Here is a 13,052-nt window from a genome sequence, read left to right on the forward strand (position 1 = left end):
TAGCGAATGGTTTTTAGTGCAACAATTTTGGAATGGTTTATATGAAGATTCAAGGAACATTCTCAATATGGGATCAAATGGAATGTTCACCGAGGTTGATGACAATCAAACATGGAACAAGATTGAGGAAATGGCGGTCCATAATTCACAATATAGTAGACCTCGCAAGGCTACTAGAGGAGGAAAGTATGAAGTGGATTCCGTTACTCAATTGGGTTCTCAACTTAGTGCTCACATTGACACAATCAACTTGAAGTTTGAACAAGCTATGGCTAGACTTGAGGAAAACTCAAAATCATCAAAGCATCATGTCAATGCCATGACGGCATCCTCATCAATCCCAAGCGGGATATGTGAGAATTGTGGAACCTTGGGTCATGACTCAAGTGAATGTAGGGGAACAACCGAACAAGTTAATACTTTCCAAGCTTACAAAAGTGGTACCCCTTATTCAAATTTTTACAATGAAAACACCAAGTTCCATCCAAATCTCTCATACAAAAGCCAAAATGTTCAAAACCCTCAAACAACATACACTCCACCACCCATGAGAAATCAAAATCAAAGACCCTTTTTCAATCAAAACCAAGGCTACCAAAATCAAAATCCATACAATCACCAAAATGACCAAGGTTTTGATGTCCAAAAAGCGGTCCTCCAAATGCAAAAGAATCAACAAGAATTCTTCACTCAAATGCAAAAAGATAGCCAAGCAAAGGATACCACCATCAACAACATTCTAGCTCACACCAAGATGTTGGAAACACAATTGACCCAACTAGCATCTTCAAGCTCACCAAGACAAAAGGGGCAATTACCACCTCAAGGTAATCCCCCTAGACATGAAACGGTCAGTGCCATTCACTTGAGAAGTGGTACAAGATATGAAGCACCGAAGAAGCAAGTTGAGAATGAAGTTGTGAGAGCTAGTGAGAATGAAGTTGTGGTGCAAGGTCCCAAAGAAGGGGAATCATTAAAAGAAGAAAGTTCAAAGAAAAATGAAGACAAAGCCAAAGAAAAGGAGCCCATTGTGATTAGACTTCCTTTTCCAAGTCGTCAAGCCAAGCCCAAATTTGATGATCAACTTGGAAAGTTCATGGAAATTGTGAAGAACTTAGAAGTCTCAATTCCTTTCACGGAATTAATCAATCACGTTCCGGCCTATGCAAAGTACATGAAAGATATCCTCACAAAGAAGAAGTCGATCCGGAAACTTGAGACTATCGCCTTCACTAAGGTGAGTAGTGCAATACTTCAAGGGAGTTCACCTCCAAAGTTAAAGGATCCGGGAAGCTTCTCAATACCGTGTACCATTGGCGACACGACGATCAACAAAGCCTTATGTGATCTAGGGGCTAGTGTGAGTGTCATGCCGTACTCGGTGAGTAAAAGGTTGGGAATGGGAGAGCTTAAATGCACCAATATCACTCTTCAAATGGCCGATAGATCGACGAAGACACCATTAGGGATATGGGAGGATGTCCCCGTGCGAATTGGGAAGTTTTTCATCCCGGTGGACTTTGTCATTGTTGATATGGAGGAAGATTCCAACATTCCAATCATCTTAGGAAGACCTTTCCTACACACCGCGGGTGCGGTGATTGATGTGAAACATGGAGAGCTCACTCTAGAAGTGGGAGATGAAAGCATAACTTTTAATCTTGACAAGACCATGAGAGCTCCTCGTTTGCATGAGCCATGTTTCATGATTGACCATTATAGCCGAAAAGATGAAAGAAAGAAATCGGAACTCCAATGGAGGAAGAAAGTTGAAGATGCTCCATTCAAAGAGCAAGTGAATTGTGACAAGGAGAGCTTGCAAAGCTCATCAAAATCAACCAAGGAAGAAGATGATGGCCTCATTGGCCAAGAGAAGAAATTGGGAGAATTGTCTCCATCTAAGCAAGAGATTTTCAATAATCAACTCAATGAAGTTTGTGGTCTTTGGGACGACGAATTTGAAGGGATCTTTAATCCCTACATTGGGCATGCCATCGATCATGATCAACAACAAGGGCCACGGTCTATTGAGGACCTCTACCACAACAATGAACAAGCTTTTGATTACTTTTTCAAGGTGTTAAGCAACATCAACAACACCTTGAACATGCCCCCTTGACATCTCATCAAGAATGAGAGTTTGGTGGAGTCCTCCCTAAACCACCACTTGTAAATATTTCTAACTCCCTAACTTACTTTTAAATTTTTGTATTGCATTTTTTGTCATTTTTGGATTTTATTTACTTTGATCAAAATAATTGTCATGAAAAGAGAGAAGTGAGGGAGGGATTAACAATTTTAATTGATGTGTAGTGCTTTACCTTAGTGTGGGGATGGCAATTGCCTAGGCTATTCATGCCTTAGTAGTGCCCCCTCAATGAAGAACACAAGTTTTGAAAGAAAGAAAGAAAGAATGATAAGGGAATGCGTTTGTGCACGGATGGAACTGAATCCGTGTACACAAGGACCAATCCGAGCGGATTCCTGAGAATCCGCCCGTCTGAAGAAGATCCGAGCGTCCTGCTAAGAAGACGCCCGTCCTGGGCTGAGCTGAAATTGCAAAATTCTTGACTGTCAAAGAATCCGAGCGGATTTCTGAAAAGACGCACGTCTCACAGAATCCGTCCGTCTTTTGAAAAAGACGCCCGTCTTGAAGCTGAAGAAAAACAAAGAAAAATCTCTGGACGAGAATCCATCCGTCCTGCACAAAATCCGCCCGTCTCATCACAGAAGAATCCGAGCGAATTCCCCAGAATCCGCCCGTCTCTAGGCGGGATTTTGAAAATTTTGAAGCTGTAGAATCCGCACGGATTGCGCCCAATCCGCACGGATTGTCCCTGCGTCCTAAAATTGTCGAGTTCTTTAAATACTCACCCCACCCTCATTCATTCATTCATTCATTCATTCATAAACACTACCCATAACATCAAAACCCTCATCCTCTCCATCTCAAAAACAAAAACCCTCAACAAAATCCACCAAAATCAAATCAAACCATCTTTCAAACAACAAATCAATCACTCCATCTTCATCAACAATCAAAACCAAGCACAAATTCTTCAAACTTTGAGTCAATTTTTGTTCTCATAAAGGCAAAGCCTTTCACCTTCAAAATCGATTTGGGCATTCTACAAATTGAAGATTTTTGACTCTTTACTTGGTTAGTTCATCAAATGGCAAGAACAAAGGGAGCAACAAAGGCACCAAAAGCAAAGGCTCTCTCTCAAAGGCAAAACGCTCTACAAGCAAAGAAAGCCTTGGCAATGGTGGTATCAACACCAAGCTTGGAAGTGCAACCACAACAACAACAAACTTCTATGGGAGCATCACCTTCTACTCCGGTAATCGATCAACTCTTGCATTATCCGGAGGTAACTTTCATTTCCGATACCCATAGAAATACATTTGCCAAGTTTTCTATGAAATCAATTCAATCCACCAAATTCATATGTCAAGATGCTTTAGAGAAATTAGGTGTTCTTGAACAAACAAAAGCCTTTTTCAATGCCATGGGTTTGAAGAAATTGTTTGAAATGAAGGAAGTAACATACCCCTCCCTTGTCTTGGAATTCTTAAGTTCTTTAAAAGTGACAAAAGTTGAGAATAGGGAAAATATTGAGTTTCGTCTAGCTAACACTAGTAGACGCATTACCTTTCCGGAATTGGGTGGAATTTTGGGTCTTAGCGATGAACATAAATATTACAAGCAATATGGGAAGTATGACCCCGAGCCTCTTTGGGAGGCAATCTCCGGGAAGAAATTTGAAGATTTTCATGCTTGTCGTTCTCTTTTGGTCCATCATCCGGGCATAAGAGTATGGCACAAAGTTGTGGGAAATACCATAATTGCTAGGAAAGACACCAATCATTTCACCGGACTCGATTTTATTCTCCTTGAATCAACTTTGAATATTGGAAGAATTCACACCAAGCCTTACAATTCTTTGAGGCTATTGGTTGATAGATGGCTTCATGTTGATAGTGGGAAGAAGGGTACAACCGTTATCGTTAATGGCGGCCTAGTCACGGTCCTAGCCAAGCACTTTGATCCTAATTTCAATAAGGATAACAAGTACAAGGCAAAGGAAGGTGGCCATCTTATTGATATGTCCATCATGATTAACAAGTTTAAGTGGGTTGCTCACAATCCCCTTGACACCAAATTTGGGTGGCTTACTAGTGAGGCTCGATCATTCACTTTACCCGCAAAGATTTGCCGTCTTAGTGTCCACTGGACCAACTATTTACTTCCCCTATCCGAAGAAGCCGAGTACATCATTCAACAACAAAAGGGTGATCATGAAACTCCCTCCTCTTCCATTGTTATACCACCTTACCCCTTTGTGTATGAAGAGTTCAAACCGCAAGGAGTTGAAATTGGGAAAGACTATGTAACTCTTCTTATGCAAGCCATGCACAAGCAAGCTTATGAAGATCGGAAGAATGCTTTTTTGGCTCAATATCCTCCCCTCTTACATCTAGCTAGGCAAGGACTCCTTGATCCATCTTGTCCTTTGCCTAGTTGGGCGGATAGAGAAGCCTTATTTCCGGGTGCATCTAGGGACGTGGTGGAAGACAATGAGGTTGTTGGAAATGGTGAAGAAATTGATGATAATATTGAGGAAGAAGCAAGTGGAGATGAAGAAAGAGATGATGAAGATGATGATGAAGAAAGTGATGAAGAAAGTGTCAAGGAAAGTGGCAATGTGACCACTTCTCATGAGGGAAGTGGTGATGATGATAGCATGATGGAAGACTAGCCTTGGAGACTCCTACTCTCCCATGGTTTGTCTATATCTCTTTGTATTTTATTTCATTTTGATCATTGTTGGTTTAGTCCTAGCAACATCAAAGGACTCACACCTCGGTTCCATTGAGGTGTTCTTTATTGTTCTCATTTTTGAAAATCCAAAATGACAATCTAGTTTCATGCATAGCATAGTGTGTGCATGAACTATACCCATGCTTTGACATTAGCAATAGTGTCTTATTTGGTTTGGGGAAGTTAATGCATACACAACGGGAGGTAATCTAAATTATCCTATCCGTCATAACAAAAACCATGCATCATGTAGTATAGCTTAGTGTAGAATTGCATTTAGTATAGAAATCATGCATCATCTTTGCATAATTTCCATCATTTTGGCCATTGAGGACAATGCCCATATTAGTGTGGGGATGGGAATTCTAACACTTAACTTTTATTCAAAAAAATCATAAAAATTGAAAAAATTGAAAAACCAAAAACAAGTTCATTTCCTTTGTATATATTGTCTTGTATATATTGTGTTTGTTTTATCCTTGTTCACTTTGATTGACTACGCCACATCCGAGACATGAGGATATTGAAGACCGCATGGTATGATCTTTCCAATCTCCTTTTCCTCTTTATGTTAATGACTATGTGGCTTTATTTTGATTGATGCGGTAAAAACAATGTGAACTTAGGATTGCATTTAGTTTATTTGTCATTTTAGTTGGTAGAATCATTTGCATTAGGATGTTTATATGTTAGTTGCATCATGGCATGTAGTTTGCATGTTAGAAAATTTTGCGAAACCGTCTATTTGGGAAGCTTGACAAGTGTATATAGGCCCTAGTAGATGCTTTTTATTCTTAAGACTTTGCTTGTTAGAATACTTGTAAAACACCCTAGGATGTGTCATGCTAGTATCCTTTGACCCATGGATTAAGGCCGAGTCAAGAGTACCTTGTGGTGTGATAACTCCTTGGCTACCGTTTATTCCAAGGTGACCCTTGAAACCATGCATACTTCTATCATTCATCCATGTTCTACCATACATCTTTGTCATCAAAGGGAATGGGCACTAAAACAAATCAATTTGAGTTCAATGAAATGAAAAATGAAAGAAAGTTTGCAAAAATGCATCAAAAGAAAAGAGGAGCAAAAATAGAACTCCTAAAGCTTCAAATACAAGGCACCCTCGTTACTAATTGGGGTGACTTTGAAAATGTTCAAAAAGAAATGCAAAAAGTTGTCAAGTATTGAAATGCCAAAAATAAAAAGAAATGGCAAAGAAAGTGTTCTCAAATGTCAAATGCCAATGAAATTGGGGGGAAAAACAAAAATGAAAGCAAACTCCCAAAGTGAAACTCAAATATCTATCGATCCCTTTATCCATCGTATCCATTTTTGTGCATGGTAGAGAGGGGACGACCCTTCTTCTTGTCTAGGCAAGAGGGGGAATTCCGCGATCCTCCAGTGTTTCTAACACCATAGGGAGTCTACTCTTGACAAAAGCATTTAACGATTGAGGACAAAGGTACCCTAGCTTGACACATTTTGGAGGTGATTTATTGGTATCCTTCTAGGCTTAGTAGTTTGAACAAATTGCATCTATGAAGGATTGTGTACCCTTGAATTGCTTCCCTTGTAGATAATTTCCGCCACTTAGATGAGGAAAGTGGCTATTCTTTTTGTAGATGCATCCATTATGTGATTTTTGTGTGCTTAATGTTTGGATGTGTCGCCATTTTGGCAAGACCCACCTTGCCTTACAAGAAGGCATCCTACCTCATGGTTGTCTTGTTGTGAGTTGAAGGGGCGGAGTGAGACCCGCTAATTGTCTCATATCGGCTATTATTATTAGGTTAGGTTAGTATTGGTCCTAGTCTTTGTCACCTCTTTACTCGGGACGAGCAAAGGTTCGGTTTGGGGATATTTGATGCGACCATAATTGGCGCATATTTAGCCCCCGAATTACCATTGTTTCCATGCTTTTTAGTGCCTATTTGGGTCATTTCTTATCTTTAGTTCTTTGTTTTGCATATTCTTTGAGATTTTGATCCCTTGGTAGGAAAGGAGTAAGAATCTTGCATTTTCATGGCAAAACGAGGCTAAATTGATCGTATTCAATGACCAAGCATCAAGGAGAGACAAGACTAGAAGGCCTTTGTACATATCATAGTAGAAAAGCAATGTTGAGAAAAGGATCCTTGAGTCCCCAAGGAAATCCCCAAGGAATCCATGAAGAAAAGGGAAGAAAAGAAGAAGAAAAGATGCTGCCAGACAATCCGAACGGATTGTATACAATCCGTCCGTCCGCCCAAGCCTAATCCGAGCGTCCCTCAAAGGAATCCGCTCGGATTCCTCCTCGCCAATCCGAGCGTCTTGCCCAAGGATCCGCTCGGATTCCTCAGCCCAGATCCGCACGTCCCGACTCCCATCCGCACGGATTGCAGCACAGCACGTTTTCGTTCTTCAAGCTACGATTAGAGAAGCCCTTCTCTCGGAGAATACCGGAGTCTCCTTGCTCAACTTAAAAAGTGTAATTACTAGTTTAGCCCTTAGTTAACCCTAATGCATCCTCCCTAATTTTCACTATAAATACCCCATTAGTCTAATTAGAGGAGCATGTTCTTCTTATCAATAATTAGTGTAGTTAATATCAATCAAAACTCTCTTCAATATTGTAATCAAGTATTAATCAAGTTTTAATCCAAGTTTTAGTTTCTTAATCTCTCTCTTGTTCTTCATTTATTTTGGGTAATTAGAAGATTATTGGGTTTATTGGGAGATTGACAACCCTCCATCAATCATCAAGTTCTTCTATTATTCTTTGCATTATTATTTTGGAATCATTAGTAGGTATAATCTCTTAATCCCTTTTTAATTATTGTTAATTACTTTCATTTATTCATCATGTTTCATTATGTTAGTATGATTGACAACCTTTCTAGCATGATCAATATGATAATGAGTGAGTAGTCTCTTAGCTAGGGTTTAATGGGTGATTAGGGGAAACCAACATGGGGAATGATTCATGCTTAAATTAATATGCTTTCATAATCTTATTTGCTTGCTTGTTTTGATCTTAATACATGCACATGTTATATTTGATGAAATGCTAAGCCTATGAATCCTTGCATTTACTATCATCTCCTATCTTTTCAATGAGACTTGTAAGACATAACCCAACTCGAGTCTTGTTAGACCATGCATGTGTTGAGTAGGAAAGATTAAGTCGACTTGTAGGTGTTGTACAATCTAATCGATTCGGCTCCGGGACCCAAACTTTCCTAGGATTGTAAGATATAACCCAACTCAATCCATCACAACAATAATTGCTTGCTTATAATTTGAGAACATGTTTGTATGATCATATCCCATGATTCCCCTATGAACCCATGACACCCTAGTGCCTTTAATCAATTGTTTACACCCCTTATTTTATTCATCTTGCTAGTTTATTTTCATTGTTATTTTAGTTTAGTAACCTTCTACATCAACCCAATTTGTGACACCCCTAGACACTACTAGTTACAATAGAATTCTCATTTCAATACCCGTCCCTTGGGATCCGACCTTTACTTGCCTCTTTACTAATTGTAGAGTTGTTTGTGAAGTATAAATTGTGTTTTGTATCGACCATTGACCAACGACCACATATGTTTAATTGTGAACACCAAATGGCTCCGATCATATATTAACACCTCCGCCTCATACTGAGAGCAATATGGAGGGCCATTCTGTTGTTTCCATTGTTGCGAGTATAGACAGAGTGGATATTGGAGATCCCGTCGATAAAGGTATAGTGAAAACCAAGCTCAATGATGGGAATGATGCGAAAGACTATGCCAAAAAGAATGACAAAGGGAAGAAGAAAGTGAAGGCGTATGTGGACGCGAACTATTCTTCTTCAACCAGTACAAGTTCAAGATCATGGCGATTCAAGAGGATGGTCCGCGATGCTGAAGGGACCTCCTCCAGTCAGAAGCCCTCTTTTGGGCTGTTAAAGTGCTTCGGAAGATAAACGGAAAATGTCTCGTTGTAAAAACTTTGTAATTTGAATTTCTGTTAGACATTTTACTTTGTGTTTAGACTTTAGACAATAGCGTAGTTAGTTTTTAGCATAAGACCGAATATTGACTGCGTATTTTTGAATTTGGTAGTTTCAGGAAGTATTTTGCTGTGCTTTTATGCAGGTTTGGGGAAGATATAATGCACTGGGATGCGTGCCAAAGAAAAAAGACCTCGATCGAGCACTTTTTGTACTCGATCGAGCAGAATGCCTATCCAAAGCCTTCGATCGAGTAAACTAGAGTACTCGATCGAAATGCCCAAAATAAAGGTTCCTCGATCGAGTTGTCCTGTACTCGATCGAGAAGAACTGAGGAGCAAAAGTTCTAGATCGAAATCTCTTCTGTTTTCGATCGAGTGGAATTCAAGGAGGAAAGAGAAGCTTTCGATCGAATAAGGTCAAATGTTTCGATCGAGCAGAATGGAGAATAAAGTACTCGATCAAGTGGTTTCAAATCACTCGATCGAGTGAAACCGCTGATAATATGCACGGGAGTCTTCTTTTTCCCTATTCTATTTTCATTCTAACTCTTTCTTCTTCCTTTGTATTTGCGATAAACCTCATTAAAATCCCCCCAAATCCCCAATTTTCTTCCCAGTTTACCAAATCAATTACCCACAATTTGTTCCTTGCATTATTTTCGACCATTGCCCACTAAAACCCCCTTGAAACTTCGCATTTTTATTGGGGTTTTTGCTGCGATTAGGGTTTGCAAAAAATCGGGTTTCAATCCGATTATTTGGTGATTATTTGTTGATTTTAATTGCATTTGTTCTTGGGTAATTCACAAGTAAGTCCTTCTCCTTATTTCCTTTTGTTTAATTGATTTTTTCAGCCTTAATTTAGCATTTAGGGTTTCAAAATTTTTGAAATTTGGGGAAAATCGTGTTGTTGGTCTATTTTCTAATTTTAGGACTTATTTGATTAATAGGATGGATAGTAGTTCTTTGACTACTTCTAGTTCTACTGCTACTGAGACGGTGGTCCCTGCTGCCACCACCGTCACCAGCCCTACTATTACTCCCGCTGTCACTGTTACGGTTGCTCATGTTCCTGTTACTGTTACTACGGCTACTGTACCATCCTTGGTGTCGACCCCTGCTGTGTCGACACCGTCTGTCACAGTTACCTTAGCTGCACTTGCCCCTCGACCAGTCTGATGTTACTCATATTTGAGCACATTTAGTCCCCGAATTAACCTCGTTCCTATGCTTTATAGCACTTATTTGGGTCATTTCTTATCATTAGTTTCCCATTTTGCATATTCTTCGAGGTTTTGTCCCCTTAGTAGGAAAGGAGTGCTAACCTTGAATTTATGAGGCAAAATGGAGCTACATTGATGGCATCCAGTGACCAAGCATCAAAGAGAAGACATTACTAGAAGGCCTATGTAGATAATAAAAAGAAATGGGCAATGATGAAAGGATCCTTACATCCTCAACACGATCCTTGCGGATTGTTACGGAGCAAAAAGAAGAGAAGCTGTCTGTCCCATGATCCGAGCGGATTGTCTACAATCCGGGCGTCTCCCAACACCACAATCCGGGCGTCTTGTGCCCAGGACGAGCGTCCCACAGCAGCTCAAGCCGAGCGTCTCAGCCGTGATCCGCTCGGATCACAAGTCAGTACCAACCGTGCCCCAGCACGGGACGAGCGTCTTAACACGGGACTAGCAACACGGATATGCTCATTTCCTTCGAGAGGAGCATTTCCTCAACTTTCCTTGTACCTAATCTTTAGTATAAATACCCCTTTGTACTACCTAGATTAGGAGGATCTCTTAAAAATCTCTTAATGATCTCTTTATGCTCTCTAAATCAAGTTGTAATCATCCTTTAATCTAGTAGTAATCTTGTAATCAACTCTTAATCAAGTTTTAATACAATTCTCAATATTATTCTTTCCTTAATTTCTCTATTGTTCTTAATTTATTTTGGGTAATTAGAAGATTATTTAGGTTTATTTGGAGGATTGACAACCTTCCATCAATCATCAAGTACTTCTATTATCCTTAGCTTCATTATTTGGAATCTCCATAGGTATAATTCTCTTAACCCTTGTTTTAATTATTGTTAATTACTTTCATTTGTTCATCATATTTAGCCTTGTTAGTTTGATTGACAATATTATTAGCATGTTGAATTTGGTAATGAGTGAGTAGTCTCCTAGCTAGGGTTAATTGGGAATTAAGAGAAACCAACATGGGGAATGAGTCATGCTTAATCTAATATGTTTTCACAATTTATTTGCTTGCTTGTTGTGATTTCAACTTATGCACATGTTATGTTTGATGAAATGCGAACTTATGAATCCTTGCATTTTTTACCCATCGCCTATCTTTTCAATGAGGTTTGTAAGCTTATACACCAACCCGAGCCTTATTAGACCATGCATATAGTTGAATAGGAAGGATTAAGTCGACTTGTAGGTGTTGTACACTCTAATCGATTCGGCTCCGGGACCCAAACCTTCCTAGGGATTGTAAGCTTATACACCAACTCGATCCCATGACAACAATAAGTGCTTGCATCTAGTAGAGAACATGTTTGTATGATCAACTCCCATGAATCCCCTATGTACCCATGACACCCTAGTGCTTTTAATCAATTGTTTACATCTCTTTTTAATCATCTTGCTTGTTTTTATTACTTTACTTTTATATTGTTGATTAGTTTAGTTGATCTCCTATCTCAACCCAAATTGTGACACCCTAAAACACGACCATTTAATTTACAATTGAAAATCCTACATCAATACCCGCCCCTTGGGATCCGACCTTTACTTGCCTCTTTGCTAAGAGTAGTTTGTGAAGTTATAAATATTGTTTTGGTTGGTAGCTTTTGACGACGAGTTTGAAACCGAACCAAAAATGGCGCCGTTGCCGGGGACGGTGTTAACTTGATTTGATTTTCATTAATTGTTTTTAGTTGTGTCTTTCTTCACCTTGGGGAAGTCAATCTCCTCAAGGTTATTCTAATTGTTTTCGAGTTGTTTGATATTTTGCATGACTAGGAGATCACAAGGTAATCCATTACCTATTGACCTTGAAATTGAATGAACCTTAACCAACAATAGAAGACTTGCTAGAGGTACTTTGAGAGGTATTGGAGAGATTGTGGACATTCAACCAAATAACATTGAGTTTACCAACCCTTTTGCAACAGAAGGAGAGGACAACCCAATACAAAACCCACCACAAAATCAACCCACAATGCCTAAATTCTCATCACATTCCGTACCAACTGAGGAGAACCTACCACATGGTGCTCCTACACCACAACACTTAACCGGTAATTTCATTGCAAAATCCGCATTCATACAACTAGTTAAGAGAAGTCAATTTAGAGGGATGCCTAGTGAAGACCCTCACTCACATGTGGAGACTTTTGTGACTATTGTGATGTGATTTCTCAAACCGGAGTTACTCAAGACCAAATCCGATGGGTAATATTCCCTTTTTCTTTGATTAGTGCCGCAAAGCAATGGTTGAAAAGCCTAGATAAGGCTACCCTTGGTATTGACTCATGGAAGAAGTTGGCACTTGCTTTCTACAAGAAATTCTATCCTCCGGAGAAGACCAATATGTTGAGAGCCTAAATCTCCGGGTTCAAGCAAAGGGATGAGGAATCATTGTATGAAGCATGGGAGAGATTTAAGGACACTTGTCGTTCTTGTCCACACTATGGACTTAGCGAGTGGTTCTTTGTACAACAATTTTGGAATGGTCTATATGAAGACTCCCGAAACATTCTCAATATGGGATCCAATGGTATGTTTACCGAAGTTGAAGACAATCAAACATGGGCCAAAATTGAAGAAATGGCGGTTCATAATTCGCAATGTAGTAGGCCTCGGAAGGCTACTAGAGGAGGAAAACATGAGGTATATTCCATCACTCAATTGGGTGCTCAACTAAATGCTCATATTGACACCATCAATTTGAAGTTTGAGAAGGCCATGGCTAAACTTGAAGAGGCCTCTAAATCACCCAAACAACATGTTAATGCTATGGTGGCATCATCCTCAATTCCAAGTGGAGTATGTGAGAGTTGTGGAACTTTGGGATATGACCAAAGTGAATGTAGGGGAACAAGTGAACAAGTGAATGCTTTCCAAGCATACAAGAGTGGCACCCCTTATTCAAACTATTATAATAAGAACACCAATGTAACACCCCCGTTTATTTAAGGGCCTGAACTAGGACTCCTCAGATAAATGACGGTGTTACCA

The 13,052-nt window shown here is 39.6% G+C and overlaps 1 non-coding gene across 1 annotated transcript; it reads right to left on the reverse strand.

Moving 5' to 3' along the window:
* Positions 1 to 12,404: 12,404 nt before the first annotated feature.
* Positions 12,405 to 12,511, reverse strand: LOC141603839 (small nucleolar RNA R71). The gene has a single exon (XR_012525687.1). It is a non-coding gene; the product is annotated as a small nucleolar RNA R71 (small nucleolar RNA).
* Between the last annotated feature and the right edge of the window lie 541 nt (positions 12,512 to 13,052).

The sequence above is a fragment of the Silene latifolia genome, chromosome 9, assembly GCF_048544455.1.
Source record: "Silene latifolia isolate original U9 population chromosome 9, ASM4854445v1, whole genome shotgun sequence".
NCBI lineage: Eukaryota > Viridiplantae > Streptophyta > Magnoliopsida > Caryophyllales > Caryophyllaceae > Silene > Silene latifolia.